This window comes from Vulpes lagopus, chromosome 3 (assembly GCF_018345385.1).
Source record: "Vulpes lagopus strain Blue_001 chromosome 3, ASM1834538v1, whole genome shotgun sequence".
In the NCBI taxonomy this organism is placed as follows: Eukaryota; Metazoa; Chordata; class Mammalia; order Carnivora; family Canidae; genus Vulpes; species Vulpes lagopus.
In genome coordinates this window covers 33,524,857-33,549,034 of record NC_054826.1, presented here as the reverse complement: position 1 = coordinate 33,549,034, position 24,178 = coordinate 33,524,857, and the positions used below count along the sequence as shown (strand labels likewise).

At 41.3% G+C, this 24,178-nt stretch overlaps 1 pseudogene; it reads left to right on the top strand.

Moving 5' to 3' along the window:
* The first annotated feature begins 760 nt into the window (after positions 1-760).
* On the top strand, positions 761-15,423 carry LOC121486983 (annotated as a pseudogene).
* The last annotated feature ends 8,755 nt before the right edge of the window (positions 15,424-24,178 follow it).

Here is a 24,178-nt window from a genome sequence, read left to right as displayed (position 1 = left end):
ATTTGTTGCTTATCAGCAGTGTGCTTCTGGACTGAGCAAGAACATCAAGTTCTCAATGTCTTTTCTCTGGACTTAAATGAATATTTCATATTCCAATTCTAGAGAACAGGTTAATGGAAGGGCCTTCCATATTCCATACACCCTGCCCTGACATGTTTCCACTACTTTTCATTCCGTTTTCCAACAAGACCACATTATGTGGGGCTCTAGATATCACAACAGAAGCAAGCAAGGGAAGGGGGTGAGCAATAATGAAAAGATTAGGGTCAGTAAGGGAACTGGTGGAAAGATAAAGAACAGTGCTTAGAGCAAGCTAGAGCCAAAATGATCACAAAATCATAAAATGAATCACATTTATTGGCTGCTACTAGTTTCGGGCACATTTTCTCTTCTAAAGCCCTCGGCTATTATGTGGAGCAGCTGTGTTATGATCCCACTTTGCAGATGCAAAAAACCAAGGCTCAGCTGGTAAATGAGATTCAGAACCAGGTGTGGCTGCTTCCAAAGCTGCTTTCCTCTCCAACCCAGGGACAGGAGAAACCCAGAAAATAAAACAGTCACCTTCCTCTTTGAAAAGTTTATGTGCTGTTGGTGTTACTGCTGAGAGCTGCCAACTTCCAAGAGCAGGTACTTTTTATTTTTTTCACGGAGGAGGAGATAAGCTTTAATCCTAATGATGCCAAAAACAGTAAGACTGTCTTAGATCTGGAGTCTTGGGCAGAATCAATGCTTGGGAAGAAGGTAGGAGGAAAGGGTGAACATGGCCCTCGTCGTCTCCAGTCCTCCTCCCTCTTGCTCCTGTTGCACTGTTGGAACCAAGGGTTCTGGCCATCTCCCAAAGCTACAAGACCTTCCTCCTGTGAGTAGCACCCCACACCTCCTCCCAGCAGAGCACCCAAGTCACACAGACCTAGATTCCAGCCCTGACTCTCAGAGCCTCCCTCCTCTGTCAGATGATGATGATGTTAGTACCTCTATATCCTGAATCCCACCACTTCTCCGTCCCTTTATCCTATGGCCCGCCCTATCAAGCTCAGTACCCTGCCACAGGCACCTAACTCCTCTCCCTTCTCCCACTTTTGTTCCCTAGAGCCACTTTGGCCAGTAGGCACAGTGATCTAGTGAAAATATAAATTAAATCACATAACTGTCTTGCTCAAATCCCTCTAGTGGCATCTCATCATTCCTACAATTTAAAAAAGCATTTGTCATGCATGGCCTTCAGGGTGCTCTCCTGCCTGCTTCCCCTATACTCTGCCCCTTGATCCCTCCATGGCTCCCTATGGGCCTTCTAGTTCCTGAAACATGCCAAGGTCAATAGTGTCTTTGTGCTAGTTGGTCCCTCTGGCCAACATGCTCTTCCCAGAGCTCCACACACTTCCTCCCTCACTTCATTCAGGTCTCTACTCAAACATCCTTTCTCTAAAAAGCTTCCCTTACCCTTCTCATTTGAAAAGCAGCTTTCCCATCACATTCTAGGACTTGACTTGCCTCATTTTTCTCCATAACATCTATTACTACTCGAAATTCGACACGTGTTTAAGTTGTTATTGTCTGTCTTTTCCACTAAAATATAAACTCTCTGACAGTAGGAGCCTTATCTATCTTGTTTATCCAATGCTTGTCATACAGTAGGTGCTTAATAAATATTGGTAGAATGAATAAGTGAATGAATGAGACTGTAAGTTTTGACAAAGACTGCTAGTTGTCCCTGGTATCCATATTTCCCTTCTTCCTTTCAGTAATTAAAACCCCAGGTTGTAGTTGGACGCAATACTGCCCACCTAAAGACTAGGTTTTCAGACTCTCTTGAAGCTAGATGAGTCTATATGACTAGGTTCTGGACAATTAAGGTTGCCATAAAAAATATAGGATTCTCAGTTAGATTTGAATGTCAGATAAATAACCAATAATTTTTTGGTATATGTATTTCCCAAATTAAAAGTTAAATAACTGTGCAGCATTACTGCAATAACCAAAATATGCAAGCTGCCCAAGCATCCATCAACAGATGAATGGATAAAGATGTGTCATAGGGGCACGTATGGTGGATCAGTCAGCTGAGTGTCTGCCTTCGGCTTAGGTCATGATCCCAGGGGTCCTGAGATCAAGTCCGGCTTTGGGCTCCCTGCTCAGTAAGGAGTCTGCTTCTCCCTAAGCCCCTCCCCCTGCTCATGCACTCTCTCTCTCAAATAAAATCTTAAGAAAAAGAAAAAGATGTGTCTACACATGCACCCACACATACTGGAATATTCCTCAGCCAAGAAAAAGAATGAAATCTCTCCATTTGCAAAGACATGGATGTAGTTAGAGAGTAAATGTTAAGTGAAATAAGTCAGTCAGAGAAAGGAAAATATCATATGATTTCACACATGTGGAATTTAAGAAATAAAACAAATAAACAAAGTAAAAAAAGAGGCAAATCCAGAAACAGACTCTTAACTGCAGAGAACAAAGATGGTTACCAGAGGTGGAGGTGCAGGGTGGGGTGATGGGGGATGGAGGAAGCAAGTGAAGGGGATTAAGAGTACACTTGTCATGATGAGCACTGAGTAATATATGCAATTGAATCACCATACTGCACACCTGAAACTAATATAACTATGCTAACTATACTGGAATTAAAATAAAAGTTAAATCACAATGTTTTAATAGCCCAATCATTGTTTTAGTATAACTATGCCCTATTCAAAAAAAATATATCAGTTGTGTTAAAATCAAACACAGAGAGAGACCCGACTTCAAACTTTCCTGACCAAAACCAGTCAAATGAGCAAAGCTTTATTTAGCTTATTTTGCAAGACAAGCACGGCTAACTTGACCTGGGTCATTTCTTGCTCATGCCTCTGAAAATCATAAGCAAAGCTTAAATTGTTCCCTGTGAACAATAGTCATTGCCCTACAAGCGAATGCTTTCTACAAGCTGCTTTTTGACACTAGACATCTGAGCTTCATTCTATATTTTGGTTTGAGTTGGTTTACATACTGCCTTTTTGGTATGTGCACAATAATTTTTTGCTAATTACTTCTTTAGTGGTTCATTCATTTTTATTTCTGTTTTTTTCCTTCTGAACTTCTGACAATTGTTCATCTGAAATTCAAATTTGACTGCGTGTCCTGTATTTTTGTTTGCTAAATCTAGCTATGCTGTGCCCAGTGAAACATAAGACAAAGTCACGTCTACAACTCCAAGGTCACCGCCTAAAAACTAAGGACATGTCCTCACTTACGTCCCCCTACCTGCAGGCCGCCATACCATCATGCAGGGCATGTGGGTCATCTGTGACCCTGTGGCCCAGGGCCGCACTCTAGGATGCAGCAGAGCCAGAGAGTGGAAGGAGCTGGCCCCGGGCGCGCATGGTGGAACAGACCCAGGGAGGAGAGGAGCCTCCGTGGCCTCTGGAAAGTTCTTCCCTCCACTGCCTGGAGCATACTTCCCCACACTTCCCTGTGGCCAGTCCACTCACTCATTCAGCTCTGCTCCAGTGACACCTCTGAGGAGGCTTTCCCTGATTGATCCATCTAAAAGAGAAGCCCCTGTCACCCTCCAGCTCCTGGCCTGGCATGATTTTCCTCTACGGCATCCCTCACTTCTACCTTGTTCTTATCTATCCCCTGGTTTATTGTCTACCTTACCGGAGGCTCCGTGAAGGCAGGGGATCTGTCTGTTGTTCACTGTGGTATCCCCAGCACCTCAAACAGCACCCAGCAACAAGGACTTGCTAGATAAACATTTTTGAATAAATAAACAAACAGAAGATAGATATGGCTACAGATACGGTTGCAGATATGGATACAGACAGAGACAGATATAACAGGGTCACTGGCAAGTCAGACAGATTGTACCAATGGCTTCCTTCCAAAGGGTGACCAGAAAAGTGACAAAACCTCCACATGCACTGATGCCCCACTAGAGAAAACGCAGCCTTTTCGTGCAAGGCTTGCCTCCCTGTTGACTTGGGGACCTCTGCCAGGTAGAAGTAGTGTTTGTGCAGAATGTTAGTGCTAAAGCAATCTGAAGGTCAAGCCCCAGAGAGGGGGTGGGGTCATGCAGGCCATAGCAACTGAGGCCTACAAAGCACTGCATGCTTCAGCAAGCATCTTCTCATCCTTGTTTGTAATCTGCTCTGACAACAGCCTCTTGGGCAAGTGGTGACAATATTCATAGTGTTACAATTATATTTAAGTATAGTTTATTAGCCTCCTGAACTGTGCCTTTAAAAATGGGCAAGATGGTAAATTTTACGTTATGTGTATATGTGGATTTACATACATAAACACTGATACATACTTCGTGTTATATATTTAGTTATTAGCAACCACTTTATTTTGCACATGAGCCAAATAAAGCTCAGAGAGGTTGGGACTTATAAAAGTCACACAGCGAGGGATTGGAGAAGCTAACCTTAACAGCGGGACTTTGGAGTCCAGCTCTGGACCTCCTCCACAAGGGAGATGAAACTTCACTCCACAAACATGCCGAGAACCAACCTCAAGCTAGAAGATCAGTGTCCTAAGCTTTCCAAGGAGACTTCTAATATGCTGAGAGCCATCACAGCTGCTCACTCCACCCTGCTGCAGAGCCCTGCCTCTTCCATGATACCATGCCAAGGGGTGGCTGATCCAACAGACAACAGCTCAATACAGATCGTGTGTCATTTACTCTCATTCTGTGATGATTAATTTGCTCGGGGACCAAGAGAGCTCAGTGGTTACATTAACATGCAAAGAAAAATTAAACATTTATGCATCCTTTATCTCCTCGTTTCTAGACGGATAAGTCCTGTCAGTGTCTGCAAGAGATATTCTCATTGACATTGTTTATCTGTTCCACTTGACTCCAAATTACACTTGAGAAACAAGAACTAACACACCGCAGTGTTTTTATACAGAAGTGGTGGCTGCAGGGGGCCAGATAGTAAAGAAAAAATATCTAGCCTAAGACTCTGGTGTAGCATAAACTCAGAGCCCTCTGACACCAGAATCAGGCCCAAACAGGTAGGAGTCCAATAAAGGCTCCTTGCAAACCCCACCTGGATTCCTGGAGTCCCTGTTTAATATGCAGCATTGTGCTGGGGATGCAGAACTCATGTGCCAGCTTTGCTCTAATGCCCCAATCACTACATTGAAAAAGTGTCAGAGTCCTGGTTAGAAGAATTACAGTTACAGCACGGAGCAAATTATGAACTGCGTGTTTCGTGTCCTCCGCCAGTTCTCCCACTTCACGTGGGTGATGCTTCTCTCTTTCAGATGGGCTGTCATGGGTCCACTCAATATGAGGCCTCATCAAGGTAGAGCAGCATAAAATTCCACTTTGCAGCCAGAGACCTGCAATGGAGTCTTAGTTCCATGATTTACCACTTATGACCTTGGGTAGTGACCTAACATCACGGAGCTTGTCTTCTCATCTCAAAAAAGAGGAAAATAATATTGCCCACCGTGAATTAAATGTGTGAATTAAATGAGATAAAACAGGGATCCCTGGGTGGCACAGCGGTTTGGCACCTGCCTTTGGCCCAAGGTGCGATCCTGGAGACCCGGAATTGAATCCCACGTCGGGCTCCCGGTGCATGGAGCCTGCTTCTCCCTCTGCCTGTGTCTCTGCCTCTCTCTCTCTCTGTGTGTACTATCATAAATAAATACAAAAAAAAAAATTTAAATGAGATAAAACATGCAAAGCACCAAGTGCAGTGCCTGCTGGCAATAAGAGTTCAGCAATGAACTGATATTTAGCCACACAATGCGTAGTGCTGTGTTAATCACATAGCACACTTTTAGTAAATATTTATTAGCAGTTATCTCAGGGTCATGAGGATGAGGGATCTCTTAGTTGATTATTACTGTATTTCATTAAACACTAAGTTCTAACTAGAACTTACTGAGCTCTCATAATGTGCTAACCCCAGTTGCAAGTATTTTATGTGTCTTAACTCATCCAATCTTCATACATTTGGGGAGTGGGCAGGAATGTGCACCCAGACAATCTGGCTCTACTACCTGCCTCTTAACCATGACCCTCAGCTCCACTGTCAAAGAGCAGCTGTTACTTCTTTTGTAATCAGAAAAACAAAGTACTATTTTTAAAATTATTTAAGATGCTAAATATATATTTGTTGAAATATCATCAACTCCCATCTTACTGAATCTGTAAGAACCTCAAGACTGAGGTATTGACACTTCTTTCATTTCAGATGAAAAGTTTTCCCAAGAACTACCCTATTACCCAGCAATTACACTACTAGGTATTTATCTAAAAGATACAAACATAGTGATCCAAAGGGCACATGCACCCCAATGTTTATAGCAGTAATGTCCTCAATAGCCAAACTATGGAAAGAGCCCAGATGTCCATCAACAGATGAGTAGATAAAGAAGATATGGTACATATATACAATGGAATATTACTCAGCCACCAAAAAACCTGAAATCTTGCCATTTGCAATGATGTGGATAGAAGTAGAGGGTATTATGCTAAACAAAATAAGTCAGAGAAAAACAAATACCATATGATCTCACTCATATGTGGAATTTAGGAAACGAAATAGATGAACATAGGGCAAGGGAAGGAAGGAAAAAATAAGACAAAATCAAAGAGAGAGACAAACCAGAAGAGATGCTAAACTATAGGAAACAAACTGAGGGCCTCTGGAGGGACTGTGGCAGGGGGACAGGGTAACTGGGTGATGGGCATTAAGGAGAGAACGTGATGTAGTAGTAAGCACTGGGTGTCGTATGCAACTGGTGAATCACTGACCTCTACCTCTAAAACTAATAGAACACTATATGTTAATTAAATTGATCTAAAATTTTAAAAAGGATCCTATGGGAAATAGAAGAAATGATGTCTTCCCTTCCTGGATTCATGCATGTGGAAAGTGAATTCTTATTGCTGATAGCTGACATTCATTTAGTGCAGACCATGTGCCCAGTCACAGTGCTAAAAGCTTTGCCTACATTGTCTCACTTAATCCCCATAACAAATCAATGAGATAGGTACAATTAATATCCCCATTGTGCAAATGAGAAAATTAAGCTTCGGCCTTCCAAGAAGGAAAACCTGAAAAGGCTAACTGCTACGTGCCTGCCACAGGCAGTGATTTCTGTGCATTTTTCTTTTCCCCCACTATCTTAAAAAGCAGGCCACTTGATAGGTGCTTGAAACATTCCTGGGTAAAGTGAATACCAACTTTTTAATACACTCCCACCACTAAACTGGAGTGCATTTGCCAGACGTTAAACTTTACATGCACACACTTGCAGAGCTAGTGAGTTCTAAAGAATCCCACTCTCTGAGTTTATGGACCACTTCTTACATGCTCCCCAACAGCACCTCTTTTCCCACCTGAAGCATTTGTAGATGGGCCTGAAATGGAGAAGACATGCTGTCTCTCTGCTCTAGCCTGCTAATTCTCAATTTCAGGATGTTCTATTACACCTGATTTATGGCCTGACAGGGCTCATTCTAGCCTACAACCTTGAGCTTGTAAAATGCACAGGGGAAAATTTACTAACGACCGTGTTCATCTTACTGCATGGTAGGGAATTTTTTTAAGTGAAAAAGGCTCAAGAAGCAGGGACATTTCAAACAGCCAATTATGAATAACAATTGTTTGATAGCTGAGTGCAGTAGATCTTCCAGCTCATTCGGTTTTCATCTAATTAAATCTTTCATTTCCACGGGCAGCGTGCGGTACATGCTTGTGTTTGCCTTTGTCGGCAGGATATAATCAATAGAAGAAATGTGGATGCATTTCAGCATTTATTAGCAGCTCAATTGGAAGTTGTTTTATTTTAATAACATCCTTGCCTTCGTTCTGTTCAGGTTAAATCGACAGCTTTGATGAATAATAGACGACAGAAAACTGGTTTATGTTATCCCATTAAGAGTAAAGAAATCAGAGAATGAAAGGAAGCTGAGAGAGAAATTGAAAAACGCTTTAAGGCTGCATTTTCTTTGTTACAAAACAAAAGAAAAACAAACAAAAATGCCGTCTATTCACTCCAAAAGATCATCAAACCTATTTGATTTCAGCTAGATATACCTCCCAGGACCACGGTGATAAATACCCTTTCTGAAGCTTTCCACCACTTTCATGTGCAGCACATAGTTGTTCTTGTTTAATATCCTCTGGAGCTGCAATATGGATTAGAAAAGGGAGAACCAGTACAAAATGCCATTTGTTCACCAGAAGTGAATCCAAATGCCCAAATGTTCCCATCCTCAAATAGTAGGCATTCTGGCAGAGAGAAAATACCTTAACAACACATATGGAAACTCCACAATGATGAGACATTCACAAGAGCCCACTGCACAGCATGGTCAACAGAATCCGAAGTGAACCGTAGGTCAGAAGACTGCTCTTTGTAAATCCTACTGGATGTAGCCAACCATTCACTTGACAGTGCCACGTGAACCTCTCTCATCTAAAAATCTGAGTGTTTTGCCACAATGAGATACCACTTCACACTCATTAGGATAGCAATTATCCAAAAAATAAATAAATAAAAAACAAGTGTTGGCGAGGATATAGAGAAACTGAACACTTGTGCACTATGGGTGAGAATGTAAAATGGTGCAGCCGCTGTAGAAAACAGTTTGGTGGTTTCTCAAAATAATAAATATAAAGTTACCACATGATCCACCAATTCCACTTCTGGGTATATCCCCCAAAGAAGTGAAAGTAGGAACTCGAACAGGTATTTGTACACTCATGTTTGTAGCAGCAATGTTCACAATAGCCAAAAGGTAGAAGCAATTCAAATGCCCATCAATGAATGAATGAATGAATGAATGAATTATGGCACATGCATAAAATAGAATTATTCAGCCTTAAGGAGAAAATTCTGACACATGCTACAGCATGGATGAACCTTGAAGACAATGTGCAGAGTGAAATAAGCCAGCCCCAAAAGGACAAATATTGTGTAGTTATATGAGGTTCATAAAGCAGTCAAATTCATAGAGACAGAGTAGAATGGTGGAAGTCAGGAGTCACGGGAAGCGTGAACATGGAATTCATGTGTAATGGTACAGTTTCAGGTGGAGAAAATGGAAAAGTTCTGGAGGTGGATGGTGGTGATGGTGCCACAATGTGAAGAATGCCACAGAAGAGTACATTTTTAAATGGCTGGAATGGGGCAGCCCAGGTGGCTTAGTGGTTTAGCACCACCTTCAGCCCAGGGTCTGATCTTGGAGACCTGGGATCAAGTCCTATGTCAGGCTCCCTGCATGGAGCCTGCTTCTCCCTCTGCCTGTCTCTATCTTTCTCTCTCTACTGTCTGTGTCTGTCATGAATAAATAAATAAAATCTTTAAAATAAAATAAAATGGCTGGAATGGTAAGTTTTGTTACGTATATTTTGCCACAATAAACAATATTTTAACACTCAGATAGAGTTGTTCTTTGATAGCTCCCACCTTAGCATACACATCCATTCATCCAGTTGCTCAAGCCAGAGAGCTGAGAACCAACTCTGATACCTCCGCAAGTCCTGGCCACCCCCAGCCAAGTCTACTACCTAAATGAATGCCCCATCAGGCTACTTGCTGCCATGCCCTGCCATCTCCTTGACTGTACTGTCCTCTCTTACCTGAATTCTCTAGTGACCTCCTACCTGGTCTCTGGGATCAGTCCAGGCCCCACTCCCTCCAGGCTGTTCTCCACCAGCAACTAGACTGAACTTTTATGGACAGAAACCAGATTCTGTCGCCACTCACCTCAAAGCTTCTGCTGGCACTGAGAACAAAATCCGGGCTCCTTCTTAGCCTTCCCCCCCTGAAGCCAGGGGGACCCCCCCACCACATACACACACCAAGGTCTCCTCTGTTGCAGTCTCCCCCACTCAGTACTTCTATACCTCTCTGTATACAACACACCCCCATCACCTCCTTAAACTCATGAGGTTCCATGGTCATGCAGGCCCTCTGCACATGGCATCCCTTTGCTGGGAACATTCTCCCCTCATTGTTTGCCTAACCAAACACTGCTTTGACTTCAGGCCTCAACATTTCTTTAAGGGTCCTTCATAGATGTCATGTTGCAAAGAGGCCCCTGCTCTCCTCTTGTGCACTTTCTTCTTTGCATGCCCCCAGTCACTCAGCACATGTCTGGCACACAGTAGGTACTCATTTGTGGGATGAATGAGTAAGTAAAGGAATACATGTTCTTTTTGGTCATGCAAACAAAGGGAAGCAGAAACCCTGCCTCTAACCCAGACAGCCTCCACGTTATACTTTCCTAGAGAGCTGGCCAGCCTATGCATGTGATCTGAAACCCACTCCACCTGAAGTTAACCCACCTACTCACTTCCAACCTCCTGGTGTTGGACTGACACACCCTTCTTATGAGAGGGCCTTCCTTATCCCAAGAAGGTGATAAGAGTGACGCTTGTGGAGCTTCAAAAACAAGGTAATTGCCTGAATTGTTTCCTACGATGATATAAATTCATTGACAAGAGCCGCACAGCTGTTCCTTTTCCTTGGTTTTCCACGGCGTGCTGCCTGCTATATTAGTGAACAAATGCCTTGAAACAACATGAGATCGGCCATATAGATGGAATGTGAAATTGGGTGTGCAGTCATCAAGCCCCCAGCACAGGCCCAAGCCCTTACCTCAGCAGTCGTGAGAAAGCCTCAGCTCCCTCACTGGTCTTCCCCCTTTTGGCAAGCCGTCTTCCCCTAGGTCATGCTCCACCAAACAGTAACTTGGATAATGACCAATGCTACAGTGATTATTATTGTTATTATGGACTCTATTTTATTCTCATTTAATTAGTAATTATTTTAGATTACATGGCTGAAGAGCTGCTACAATGAGTGTTTCCTGGCAGTCAAGGGCTAATTCTCCATCAAGGCAGAAATATGGGCTATTTTGAGTTCAGCCGTTGGAAGCTGTAGTGATGAACGCTGCTTGGTGCCATATGGCACAGTCTAAACCTGGTGTCTCTTTACAACAATAGTTTCACTTCTATTACCATTAAGGAGAAATATGTAAAAACTGTTTTCTCTCCAAACAGAGCTCCCATGCTGGCAGACCCTGGAGTATCTGAGAGAAGGAAACCCAATGATTCCACTGCCCCTATCAGTGCTATCAGAGCCTTTATAGGGGCTCCCTCAGGGGCCAGGTTTACAGCTAACATTCATTGGCTGTAAAATGCACACATCTTCTGTTGGAGTTGACACCTAACGAATCTGGTAACAAGCCCGTGGTGACACCCAAAACCCGCGTAGCTTGACAGTGGGTACACATGAAGCAGCCTGGGTAGTACTGTTTTTGCATTTCAAACATTTAGAAGTAGCCTTATTTCCATAGATAAACATACTGTCTTCAGATCACTGATCCAGGGGGGAAACATGATGAGCTTAGAACCATCTTTTTGTTCAAAGTATGGAAGTGCCCAGTGATGAAGAAATGTCAAGAGGACACAAGAACCAATTTGAAGTAGCTTCCACTGAGTGAGTCTGAGAAGTTGTGAGCATTAAAATATATGATTGTAACAGATAAGAACCCACTGGATAGGGTAGTACCCATAAATCCATACTGATAGAATTGATGCATAAATAAATGAGAAGAGAAAGCTCTTCTATATAGCAGAAAGATAACTAATAAATGCAGGAGAAATGATGGTGGTATTTAAAAATCGCCATTTTATAACCATCATAGTTATAATCTATTCATCAAGAAACATCAATCAATGGATGCCAAACTCTAGCGGGTGAGAGGCTGATAGGAAAGATATTTACATGGTTTCAAAGTATCTCATCACAAGATACTTATTAATCACAAAAAGACTTTATAGCAGAGACACCTGGCTGGCCCCAGCATCGTAAGTGATCAAAGTTAAAAATACCAATAACCAAATACATATCCTGTGCCATCCCGTGAGATGTGATCTACAACATTCCAGCCAAAATCATAGCATGAGTCTAACCAATTGAGGGGGAGTCTACAAAATGACTAGCTTGTAACCTCCTACCCTGTGCATGTCACGAAACATCATACCAGATGATCCAGCAATGCCACTACCTTGTAAATACTCAAAAGAAGTGAAAGCAGAACTCAAACTGATACTTATATGCCTGTGTTCACAGCAGCAATATTCACAAGAAGCAGCAGAAGTAACCCAAGTGTCCATCAATGGGTGGAAAGATAAACAAAATGTGATCTATACACACAATGGAATATTACTCAGCCTTAAAAAGGAAAGAGATTCTAACATATGCTGTAGCATGGATGAACTTTGAAGACACTATGCTAGATTAAAGAAGCCAATCACAAAAAAAGTCAAATATTGTACGATTCCACTTACATGAGGCACCTAGAGTGGTCCAATTCAGAGACAGAAAGTAGAAGGGTGGTTTCCAGGGGCTGGGAGGAGGAAGAACTGGGGAATTTGTGTTAATGGGTACAGAGTTCCAGGTGGGGAAGATGAAAAGCTCTGGAAATGGATGGTGATGACGGCTGAGCAACAATGTAAATGGACCTAATGCTGCAGAAGCATACACTTAAAAATGGCCAAAATGGTAAGTTTGATGTTGTACCTATTTTACCACAATTTAAAAAAAAAAAAATTCAAGCTTTGGATTCAAACCTGGATTCCAGGGGAAGGAGGAAATTTTTGAAGTCAATGGCTAAGTTTATGGCATTGATACTAATAACAGTTTCACAGGCGTATGCATATCTCCAAACACATCAGGTTGTATATATTAAACATCTACAGCCTTTTGTATGTCAATCATAGCTCAATAAAGCAGTGAAAAAAAAAACAACAACCTGGGTTCAAATTCTGTCACTGCCACTTACTGTGTGATTCGAGACAGATTATTGAGTGTCTTCGAACCCCTGATTTCTCACTTATAAAACGGAGACAAGATAGGATTGGCATGAGGCATAGGCTAATACAGTTAGCATAGTGCCTGGCATGCACTGGGCATTTGATAATATCAGTAAGTGCCCAGAGACATGAAATAACATGGCATACATGTTTAAGAGAACTAATGCTGGTTTGGTATGGTTGGAGGATGTGGTGACATGGGAAGATGCTAGAATGAAAAGCAGGTCTTTTGTACCAAGATAAAGAGTTTAAGCTTTGTTTTTAGGCCTGTGAGGGGTTCCTGGAGGGTTGTAAACAGTTCAGGGAAATATTAGAAAAGGAGGGAGGGAGCGAATGGGGTAAATATGAAACTCCATTTTAAGGACATGGACATCTGATTATTTCACTCAGTCTGTGGCCTTTCTCTTCTCCATTAACACCAGTAATTAACACCAATGGCTTAAGGAAAAACAAACCATTAAGGGAAATGTCACATTTAACACTCTTACTTGGCACCCCACACCTGATCAGAACAAGGAACTCAGATATAAAGAAGGAACTAGCCATGTTATAACGTTAACTTAGGCTTAAGCACGAACTGCAAAAAGATGGCTCTCTCCTTATCTCCCCCCTTACTCACTGAGTGGAGGGCACAGAGGTTTCCCTCCATGTGCTCCATCTGTTCTCTGTCCCGTGCCAAGCTTTCTTTAGACCACTAACATCTGTGAGGAGCAGAGCTGAGTCAGAAGACAGTTTTGCTCAGGTTACAACCTGCACATCAATGGCCTATTTCATGTAAACTCCTCTCATTTAGACATGACATTCTAATGTGCTCATTTCCACCACCATCACTGAATGTCATTTTTTTAAACTTTATTTATTTATTCATGAGAGACAGAGAGACAGAGAGAGAGAGGCAGAGACACAGGCAGAGGGAGAAGCAGGTTCCATGGAGGGAGCCCGACTTGGGACTTGATCCCGGGTCTCCAGGATCAGGCCCTGGGCTGAAGGCAGTGCTAAACCGCTGAGCCACCCAGGCTGCCCTGAATGTCATTCTAAACAGTTGCTCTCCACTGATTCTTCTCTCCATCCATGAGGCTTAAATTTTTATGTGAAAACTCAAAATAATTAAAGTAGCCAAAAGCACACATTTCTCCTGAGTAAGCTGTATTGTTGACCTAGTTCTGTTTGGCCCTTTAAATGAGATTTATTTTGGATTTAACTGGGTTTTTCTTTTTCTAATCACCTACATAATATATATTCCACCTAGAAAATATCAAATGTATAGAAAAACACAAAAAGTAAAAATAACGGGCAGTCCCGGGGGCACAGCGGTTTAGCGCCGCCTGCAGCCCAGGGCGTGATCCTGGAGACCCAGGATCGAGTCCCACGTCGGGCTCCCTGCATGGAGCCCGCTTCTCTCTCTGACTCTCTCTCTCTCTCTCTCTCTCTCTCTCTCTGAATGAATAAATAAATAAATCTTTAAAAAAAATTAAAAATAACAGTTGCCTATAGTCTTATCAGCCCAATGTAATACGCTTAAAATCTTGGTATGTATCATTGTAATTTTTTCTAGTTTTCTTTCTATGCATATATTACTTATTCTTTGTTAAATTGAGCTTGTGTACACACTTAAAAACTTACTTTAAAATAATAGCTTTTGGGCACCTGGGTGGCTCAGTCAGTTAAGCATCTCTTAACACTCCTGATCCCAGGATCCTGGGATCAAGTCCTACACTGGGCTCCCTGCTCAGTGAGGAGTCTGCTTCTCCCTCTGCCCCTCCCACCCCCCCTTCCCACTCATGCTCGCTCTCTCTCTCTCTCTCTCTCAAATAAATAAATAAATAAAATTTATTTTGTGTTAAAATAATAGCTCTTACTGGGACAGGATGAGGGGAGCTGCTGGACTTGCTGTGCTCTGTCTCCCTCTCTACTTGTGTTTCCTCTTTCCCCACAGCAACAAGCTTCCTCAAAAGTTTCCCTGCAGCCAGCTTGGCTGAGGGGCTCCAGTGCAGCAGCCAGAAAGCCAGGCTCTGCTGAATAGCAATGCCTCTGGCGTCGCTGAGAGCTGCCTGTCTTGGTTAGATGGCTCTGGATTAGGATTCTCTCTGGAACACCCGACCATTAGTTTGCAGGCAGTGTCCAGGAACCTAAAATCCATAACATGTGTATGTTATGGTGAATGCCAAATTTGGGAAAGAATCAAAAGAATCTGTTGCTGAAGAAGAAGCAGACAGTGATGATAAGTTGAAGGTATTGCTGAATTTAAATTTGTGCCTCGTGATTAATCGGCATTGGAGGCAACGTTCAGGCTTTGCATCCAGCTCCTGAGAATGAAGATTCAGATGATTACTGTGATGTAGAAGCACATGGGCAAGAGCAGGGAGACATCGTACATTTTACACCTATGAAGGATTATCCCATTTAACAGCAGAAGGCCAAATCACACTGGAGGGATGAGAAGGTATGCCTTCTCAGCCTGCAAGCAGCCAGTTTAACAATGGCTGGAGCCTGGACACAAGATTCAGGAAGAGATTATGAAGATGGGATGGAGGTGGATACTAGAGCAACAATTACTGGCCAGTTTGAGGATGCAGATGTTGATCACTGAGAATGATTTAGGCTGGTGGGATTCTACTCATAAATGTAGGGAAGAACTTGGTGCCTCTTCTACTGTGGAGCGGATGTTGAAGAAAGTCTTTTTCCTTCTCCTAAGCTTACCTGAACCAGTTCTCTCTTGAGACAGACTATATTGAGACAAAAAGCTGTCAAGAGCAGAAGGAACTATGATCTTTTTTAACAAAAGGGAATTAACTTAACCACGAGGATATTTGTAGTTTATCATCTACCCCAAAACCTTCTGTGTAAAAGTGCACTGTGAATAGGCCTCCAGTTCCAGCCTTCACTATATGCATCTTTGTAACCTGGTAGGCCCACGTGGTGAGAATGTGCAGGGGCTTGGAGGTGTAGGTAGACTGCATGGAAAGAAGGGAGATGGAGTCTAAAATATGCCCTTTCAGAGCCTAAGCCCTACAGTGGGCTCCCTGCTCAGTGAGGAGTCTGCTTCTCCCTCTGCCCCTGCCACCCCCCTTCCCACTCATGATCTCTCTCTCTCTCTCTCTCTCTCTCTCTCATAAATAAATAAATAAATAAATAAATAAATAAATAAATAAATAAATAAATAAATAAAATCTTTTTTGTGTGTTAATATAATAGCTCTTACTGGGGCAGAGCCTAAGGATCCCCATACCCCTTAAAAAGAAAGACAAAGAGATTTCAGCATCTGCTCATTCTCCACAGGGATAAGGGTCTTTTTAATGATTTGGGACCCAGATAAATTTATTCAGGGATCTTTAGGAAGCCTCTTGGGAAACATCCCAGCCACATATTCTATCACTAGCACAAGTGCTTCTGACTAGCTTTGACTCCCTCCACCATGTCTCACCAGTCTGTCGTTTATAAACTCTCAGGTTATCCTCTTTAATTTCTAACCTCTTGGGTCGGTTTCCATAACGAGTGAAATTGAGATAAAGTATTTCAGACAATAATTGTTTTGTCTTTATAATAGCTTAAACAAATAAATATAGGTTTTCTATTTTAAAAAATAAATTAATTCATTAAATTAAATAATAGCTTTTATTACATTCCAGAAACTATTCTTGGCACTTCATCCATTTTGTGTGATTAATAGCATATTGTGAACATATCCTTATGGCATTCCAAATTATTCAAACACGTGTTTTAATGGCTATGTAGCATAGCATCACATGATGCGTTATCAGAGCCATGGTATCCAATGAACTAGCAGCTGCCTGCACAAGCCATGGGACCGGATGGGGTAAGGTCTCTCTGGAGCAAGAGGAGCCTTTTCTAAGTCCCAAAAAGGTGCTACTTTGGCTAGAAAATGCCAAAAAGTAACATAACCTATTCAGCTCCCCATTACTGGAATGTCTCAGGTCATTTTCGATTATTACTATTATAAATATCTTTAAGCATAACTAGTTAAAGAATTGCAATTTTTTGAGGCTCTTGTTGCTGAACTGCTCTCCTATCAAATGCTTCAGAGTGCTCTTTTCTCTACAGCTTCTCAATGCTAGGTGTTTCCAGTCTCTCTAATCCTAGACAATTGTGTGACAAGTGCACAGTTCTAAAGTGCAATATTTGATTATTAGAGAGAATGAATATTTTTAAATGCTTATTTAAAATATGTATTTCTTCCCTTAATCATTGCCTACCTATATTTCCTGCCTATTCTATTGGGATATTAGTCTTATTGATTTTTTTAAAAGATTTTATTTATTTATTTGTGAGAGACACAGAATGAGGGGCAGAGACATAGCCAGAGGGAGAAGCAGGCTCCCTGTGGAGAGCCTGATGTAGGACTCCATCCCAGAGCTACCTAAGATCTCCATCCCAGATCACTACCTATGCCAAAGGCCCATGCTCAACCACTGAGCCCTGGTCTTGTTGATTTTCAGGGCTCTTTGTAGTTCAAGAATGTTAACCCATTACCTGCCATATATTTAAAAAATGTTTCCCCAATTGAATATTGCCTTTTGATTTTGCTTTGATACTTTAAAATTTGTATGTTATCTTTAATGTGAGAGCAGTCAAATCAATTGATGTTTTCATTTATGGCTTCTGCCTTTACTTTGATGTTTAAAAGGCTTTCTCCAGCCCGACTCAGATTTCACCATTTGTTCATTTTTGATTAAACATCTCCTATCAGTAACCTAGGTCCTTTTAAGTTGGCCTTGGTTTATAAGATTCAGAATCTGTTAACTTGTGTTAAACCATGTGGCTGCTTTGGCTAACAGAGCATTGGATTGGGAGTGGAGAGCTGGACCAAGAAATGGGAGAAATTAATCTTCAATAGACTTTGTCTCTCTGTGCCTAAATCCTCTGTGTGTAAAACGTAGAAATTTGTATTTGGGCCCCAATTTTACCTTTTTTTTTCTATTGTAAAATATGGCACATATACAGAAGGCTGCAGAGTGATAAGTAATCATAAGACAACCATCCATATAACTGTTATCTATATTATTGAGATGGAAATAGAGATGGTGGGGGAGGGGAGGAAGGAGGGGGAAGAGGAAAGAGGGGGAGGGAGAGAGAAGAGAGATTCCTGTAGCAAATCCTTTCTCAAGGACACACTCCCCTTAGCTCTTGGTAATCATCATCCTATGTATAATCACTATGTTAAGGTCTTCACTTCCTTACTGTGCTTAACGCTTTTATCCCCTATGCATTCATCACCTATAATTTCCACATATTTCTAAGTTTTTAATGGTTTGATTTTTTTCCATTCATATCTATAATCCATTTAGAATTTATCTTATTTCATGGTGTGAGAAATCAAAAGTTATTTTTCTTCAGGTGGTTTAACAATTATTTAGGCACTGCATATAGCACAATGCTTTCTTCCTGAACTGTGCTTTTAAAAGTCCGGTTTCTTGGGATGTAATCCGTACTTTGTAAGAGTATAGTTCTGTGAATTTTGACCAACATAGACAGTTGTGTAGCCACCACCACAAGCAAGACACAGAGATGGAGTATTTCCATCATCCCACCAAGCTCATTTGAGCCCTTTTGTAGTCAGCCCCACATTCCTACACCCCAGCCCCTGGCATCCACACATCTGTTTGCTGCCCCTATACTTTTGCCTTTTCCTGCTTATCAACCTAATATGAGCATACAGTATATAGCCTCTTGAGTCTGGCTTCTTCACTTAGCATGATGCTTTTGAGATTTATCCACGTTGTTGCTTGCATCAGTAATTCATCCTTTTAATTGATGAGTAGTATTCCACTATATGGACATATCATGATTTATATGTCCAATCTTTCCCCATGAAGGATGATTGGAGCTATAGGGCTTTTGCAGATATCCTTTATCAGGCTGAGGAAGTTCTAGTTTGCAGAGAATTTTTAATCACAAATGGATGTTCAATTTTATCAAATGCCTTTCATGCATCTACTGAGCTATGCATCTCTGTCTGCCCTGGGAATAACAGACTTGACCACCCTAGAGACTTGAAGCTTCAGTCTGAATTCCAGGGAAAATTGCCCAGTGAAGTGGGCGGAGCCTTGGGCCCCATCTCCCTTTTGAGCCCTGTGAACAAGTGAGTTTGCTGCCCTACCCCTGGGAGCTTAAGGCTTCTGATTCCTAAAAGAGGAATCCAGAGAAGTACATGGCATTTTGTATCCCCAACAGCCATTACTTGCCTCTCTCCTGCCTGCACCTCTGAGGCCAGGCTGGGGAGAGGCAGTCTCCGGCCCCCTGTATTTCTTGTGAGCATCTGGTGGAAGTCTGTGGGAAAGAGTTGACAGCTGAGTGTGAATTCCTTGGGTACAGCTATTCCAGATTGACACACTAACACACAGGTGGATTTTGAGAGTGTTACAGTTTCACTGGTTTCTTACCCACCTGGACCACCACGGAAGCTGTGAGGCCCACCTCACCTCAAAGGGACTTGTGTCTCTTCTGAATCAGATGATTCAGTGGCCTCACATCCTCATTTTTCTCCTGGGCTTAACAAAAGTCATGATTTTGCAGTTTATCTGTCATTTCCTCATTATCAGGGCAGGAGTGATGTGCTTCACAGCTTTCTATACCTTAAGCAGAAGCAAAAGAACATTTAAATCCCACCTTTATCCTATATCAAACATATATACTTGAGCCTGTTTGGGGGGCTATTTTTATTCTTACAAAAGAATCATGCTACTTTGATAATAAATCTTTCTTTCTTTCTAGCACTGTAAGTCACCCTTCAATCTTCCAAAAATTCTTCAGCCTTTTATTAATCTTCCCAGGTGACCTTAGAATTATATTGTCTAGTTAAAAAAATACTTTTGACATTTTTATTAGAATTGAAATGGCAGCATTATTGAGTTATGCTATCCAAGAATGTGGTATGCCCTACCATTTATTTAAGTCTTCATGTCTCCCAGTGAAGTTTTAGTTTTATTTATATGGGTTCTGCATACTTTTCTTATGCCAAGCTTATTCCTAGATATTTTATGTTAGCCTCTATCTTAATGCCTTTTTTAAATTGTATTTTCTAACTGATGATTGTTGGTTTAAAAGATAAGCATTGATTGTGTATACTGATTTTGTAACCAGAACTGCCTTATTAAACTCCTTACTTCTAATTATTTTTTGGTTGATTTTCTTCGATTCCCAGGTAGGCAATTATATGCAAGTAATAATCTATCTCCTCCTTTCTGATGATTTTTCTCTTATTTCATTTTGTCTTACTGCTTTCACTAAACTTCTGGGAAATACTAAATGACTATGGATAGTGGGTAAATGAGACTTGTACTTGACTTTGGTGGGGAACACCAGAGTTTCACCATTAAGTATGATGATACCCGGAGCAAAAACAATGAATGTGCTTACTCAACAGCCACTCCAATCTCTTTCTAGATTGCACTTGAGAAAGAAAAGAGCAGCCTTTGACATTGGGAAGCTGGCCAAGCATTCAACACTAAACTATGTTGTTTTCCTATTGGTCATAAACCATCTCACAGAATACCAGCCCAGACAAGGTCGCTCTGATACCATGATTAAATGAGATAAAGCAAGTCCACACCATAATTTTGTCTAAACACAGACAAAATTAAGGTCACTGTGCCACCCACAAAATACCAAACATCTTCCTCTCTTGGCTAAAATAAGTGACTGTTAATTCTTTACCAATTACACCTGTTTTCTCACTCTATTTGCCTATATATAAAATTTATTGAGATATTCAATCATAAAATCACACACACACTTGCAGATGGCACCCTACGTAGAGTGAATCCTTTCTTCCTTAGGCCCTCCACAAATCACACAACCAAAGGCCAAATCCTGTAATATGTTCTATCTAAAATCCTCTTGTTGAGGGTTCCCCATGGTTTCCTATGATGTGTGTTCTTGCTCACTGCAACAAGTAAGGTTATGGCTATGTTCACGGCAGTCTCTGGCTGGAGGACACAGACATACTTTAAGAGTACAGAGAATTAAAAAGTGTATTTCTAGACACACTTATAGCTAAGGTTCAAGTCATATGATATTCCTGCCAGTCATTTAAAGCTTTCAGAGATTCAGATAAGAAAGAGAACAATGTAAGGAGGGGGTCAAAGACAGAGAGAGTACATATTCTAGAAAGCACAGTGCATAGACATCTGGCCCTTTTCAAGTAGCTACAATGGATCCTGGTATCAAGCCTATAGCATCATAAGTAGTCTTTCCACTAGAACAGTCCTTTTTTTTTTTTAAGATTTTATTTATTTATTCATGAGAGACAGAGACACAGGCAGAGTCACAGGCAGAGGGAGAAGCAGGCTCCATGCAGGGGGCCTGACGTGGGACTCAATCCTGGGACTCCAGGATCACACCCTGGGCCGAAGGCAGATGCTCAACCACTGAGCCACCCAGGCATCCCCACTAGAACAATCCTGTTGCAGTAGAGGGATTTTTTTTTTTTTTTTTTTTTTGTGGCTATATCATCTGGTTGCATGTAGCTTTAAAATCTTAGTTCTTGGGTCTTCTTAGAAATCCTTTGAGGAATGCCTGGGTGGCTCAGTGGTTGAGCTTCTGCCTTAAGCTCAGGTCGTGATCCTGGAGTCTGGGATCAAGTCCTGCATTGGGCTCCCTGATGAACAGGGAGCCTGCTTCTCCCTCTGCCTGTCTCTGCCTCTGTGTGTATGTGTCTCCCATGAATAAATAAATAAAATATTTTAAAATAAGAAATAAAAAAAACTTGGTTTAAAAAAAGAAATCCCTTGAACTATCTAATATTCCCTAATAATTCCCTTTTGCTTAAATTAGTCTTATAAGATGTTGGAATTGGAAGTTTGCTGCCTTAGTGTAGTGTCTTACTGTTACAGCTGTCAGGATGCCAAAATGATTATAAGGGCATCATTTCCATTCTCAAATATTACTCAAGTTCATTTTTTGGCCAATTCTAACCCAGAAGCATACAGAAAGGCAGATTCTGGGAAATATAGTTTCAGGTCAAACAAATGGGCAATAGGATGATCTAGCACATTCCTACAGAGGATTCTTCATTTTCTCTGCGTGCTTTATGTCTTTTTCTCATACCTATTTTTTCATTTGTAATTCTTGATTGGACTCATAGCATCTGTCCACTTCAGGAATTTTTTTTATTTTCAAAGAAAAAAGAGTTAGGAGTGTTCCATTATCAAGTAGACTATGTTTGAATTTTCTTAAAAAGAACAAATTTCCAGTTTTAAGGCAGTAGGATTTTTAAAAGTCGTCTATATAACTGTTATTTGGGAGAATCTAGTGAGGCCTTCTTTATGATAAGTGATATTCTAATTTTATAAATTGATTTTTAAATCAAAAGCATCTGATAATAGGTATTCTCTGTAGGGTACAAAGTTTGAAATATTTATCACAACTATTATTATAAAACAAACCACCTCAAATCTCATTGGCTTATTACAATAAGAGCTTATTACTCTTCATGAGTCCATAGGTCAGTTTTGGTAATTTGTTTGTTTGTTTTTTTAAGATTTTTTTTTTTGGGGGGGGGGGGCAGCCCGGGTGGCTCAGCGGTTTAGTGCCGCCTTCAGCCCAGGGCCTGATCCTGGAGAGCTGGGATGGAGTCCCACCTCAGGTTCCCTGCATGGAACCTGCTTCCCCCTCTGTCTGTGTCTCTGCCTCTCTCTCTCTCTCTCTCTGTGTGTGTGTGTGTGTGTGTGTGTCTCTCATGAATAAATAAATAATAAAATATTCTAATAAAAGAGGTTTTTTTGTTCATTCTTAAAAAAAAGAGTTCATTTTGTTCAAACATGAACATTCAGGGCAGCTTTATTTTTTTTTTTTAATTTATTTATGATAGTCACAGAGAGAGAGAGAGGCAGAGACATAGGCAGAGGGAGAGGCAGGCTCCATGCACCGGGAGCCTGATGTGGGATTCGATCCCCGGTCTCCAGGATCGCGCCCTGGGCCAAAGGCAGGCGCTAAACCGCTGCGCCACCCAGGGATCCCAGGGCAGCTTTATTCGTAGTAGCCCTGTGGTAGGCTGGTTCTTGTCCACTTGATTCTATCAACTCTGTCATTTCTGAGTCCGTTTCAATTATTTTTCTTTTCATTAGGGGTCGTATTTTCCTGCCTCTTTGCATGCCTGGTAAGGTTTGTTTGGCTGCCAGACATTGCGAACTGTTGGTTGTTGGATTTAAAAAGAAAATTGTACTTAAATAATTTTGAGCTTTGTTCTAAGATACAGTTAAGTTGCATAGAAGTAGCTTGATTCTTTGACTTGCTTTCAAGTTCCAAGCCAATCCAGAACATCCTTTAGTCCTTTAGTCTAAGGCTAATTTGGCCCTACTACTGAGGTGACACCCCTTCGGAGGGGCAAAGGAGATCTTTCGCTTCAGGCTAGTGAGAGCAGGAACTACTTCCTTGAGCTGTGTGAGCCCCAGGGATCGGCCTGTTCCTCTGCCTGCTTGTTTCCTCACACACCTTCGCTGATCAGTCTGGTAAAGAGGAGGTGAAGGCTCAGAAGCAGTCTGTTGATGCAGCTCTCTCTGCAGCACTCTGCCCCACAGAGCCTGGCCAACGTGGACTTCCAAAACTCTGAACTCTGGTCCTTAATTCAGAGATCGCTTTGTTTCCCTTCTTTTAGAAGTCCTTTTCCTATGTGACTGTTGTCCAAAGTCTAAAAACCATTATTTCATATATTGTCTGTGGGGTTTTTTTTTTATTTAAGACAGGAGGATAAATCTAGTCCCTGTTACTCCATTATAGACAAAAATGGAAGTCTTTGCTCTCTTTTTTTGCCTGTGTGTCTAAAACCCCAACTGCTTAGAAAATATTTTAAGATAACACAATATGTATTTGAAGAAGTAGATGTGACAAAATTCTAATCCATTAATACATAAGCTAACATTTAATAAAAAAGGGGGCGGAGAGCAAATTGTGGCCAGATAGATAAATGAACTTAAATTGTTTAAATCAGAATTTCTTATCCTGGGGGTCTACTATAAATACTTGGAATTTATAGATGACCTTCAGGAGGTTTAGAAATTTTCTCAAATTGTGGGTATTTGTCATTTCTAATGGTCAAATTGACTTCAGAATATGTTCATCTATATGTGTATTCAACAACCCTTTTATTTAATGCCTTTTCCTTACATTCTTCTTTGACATAAATTTTGCCATCCCTAACTGGAGGGTATTTTGCTGAGTGAAGTAGGTCAATCGGAGAAGGACAATCATCACATGGTTTCACTCATTCGGGGAATATAAAAAATAGTGAAAGGGAATAAAGGGGCAAAGAGAAAAAATGAGTGGGAAATATCAGAGAAGGGGACAGAACATGAGAGACTCCTAACTCTAGGAAACAAACAAGGGGT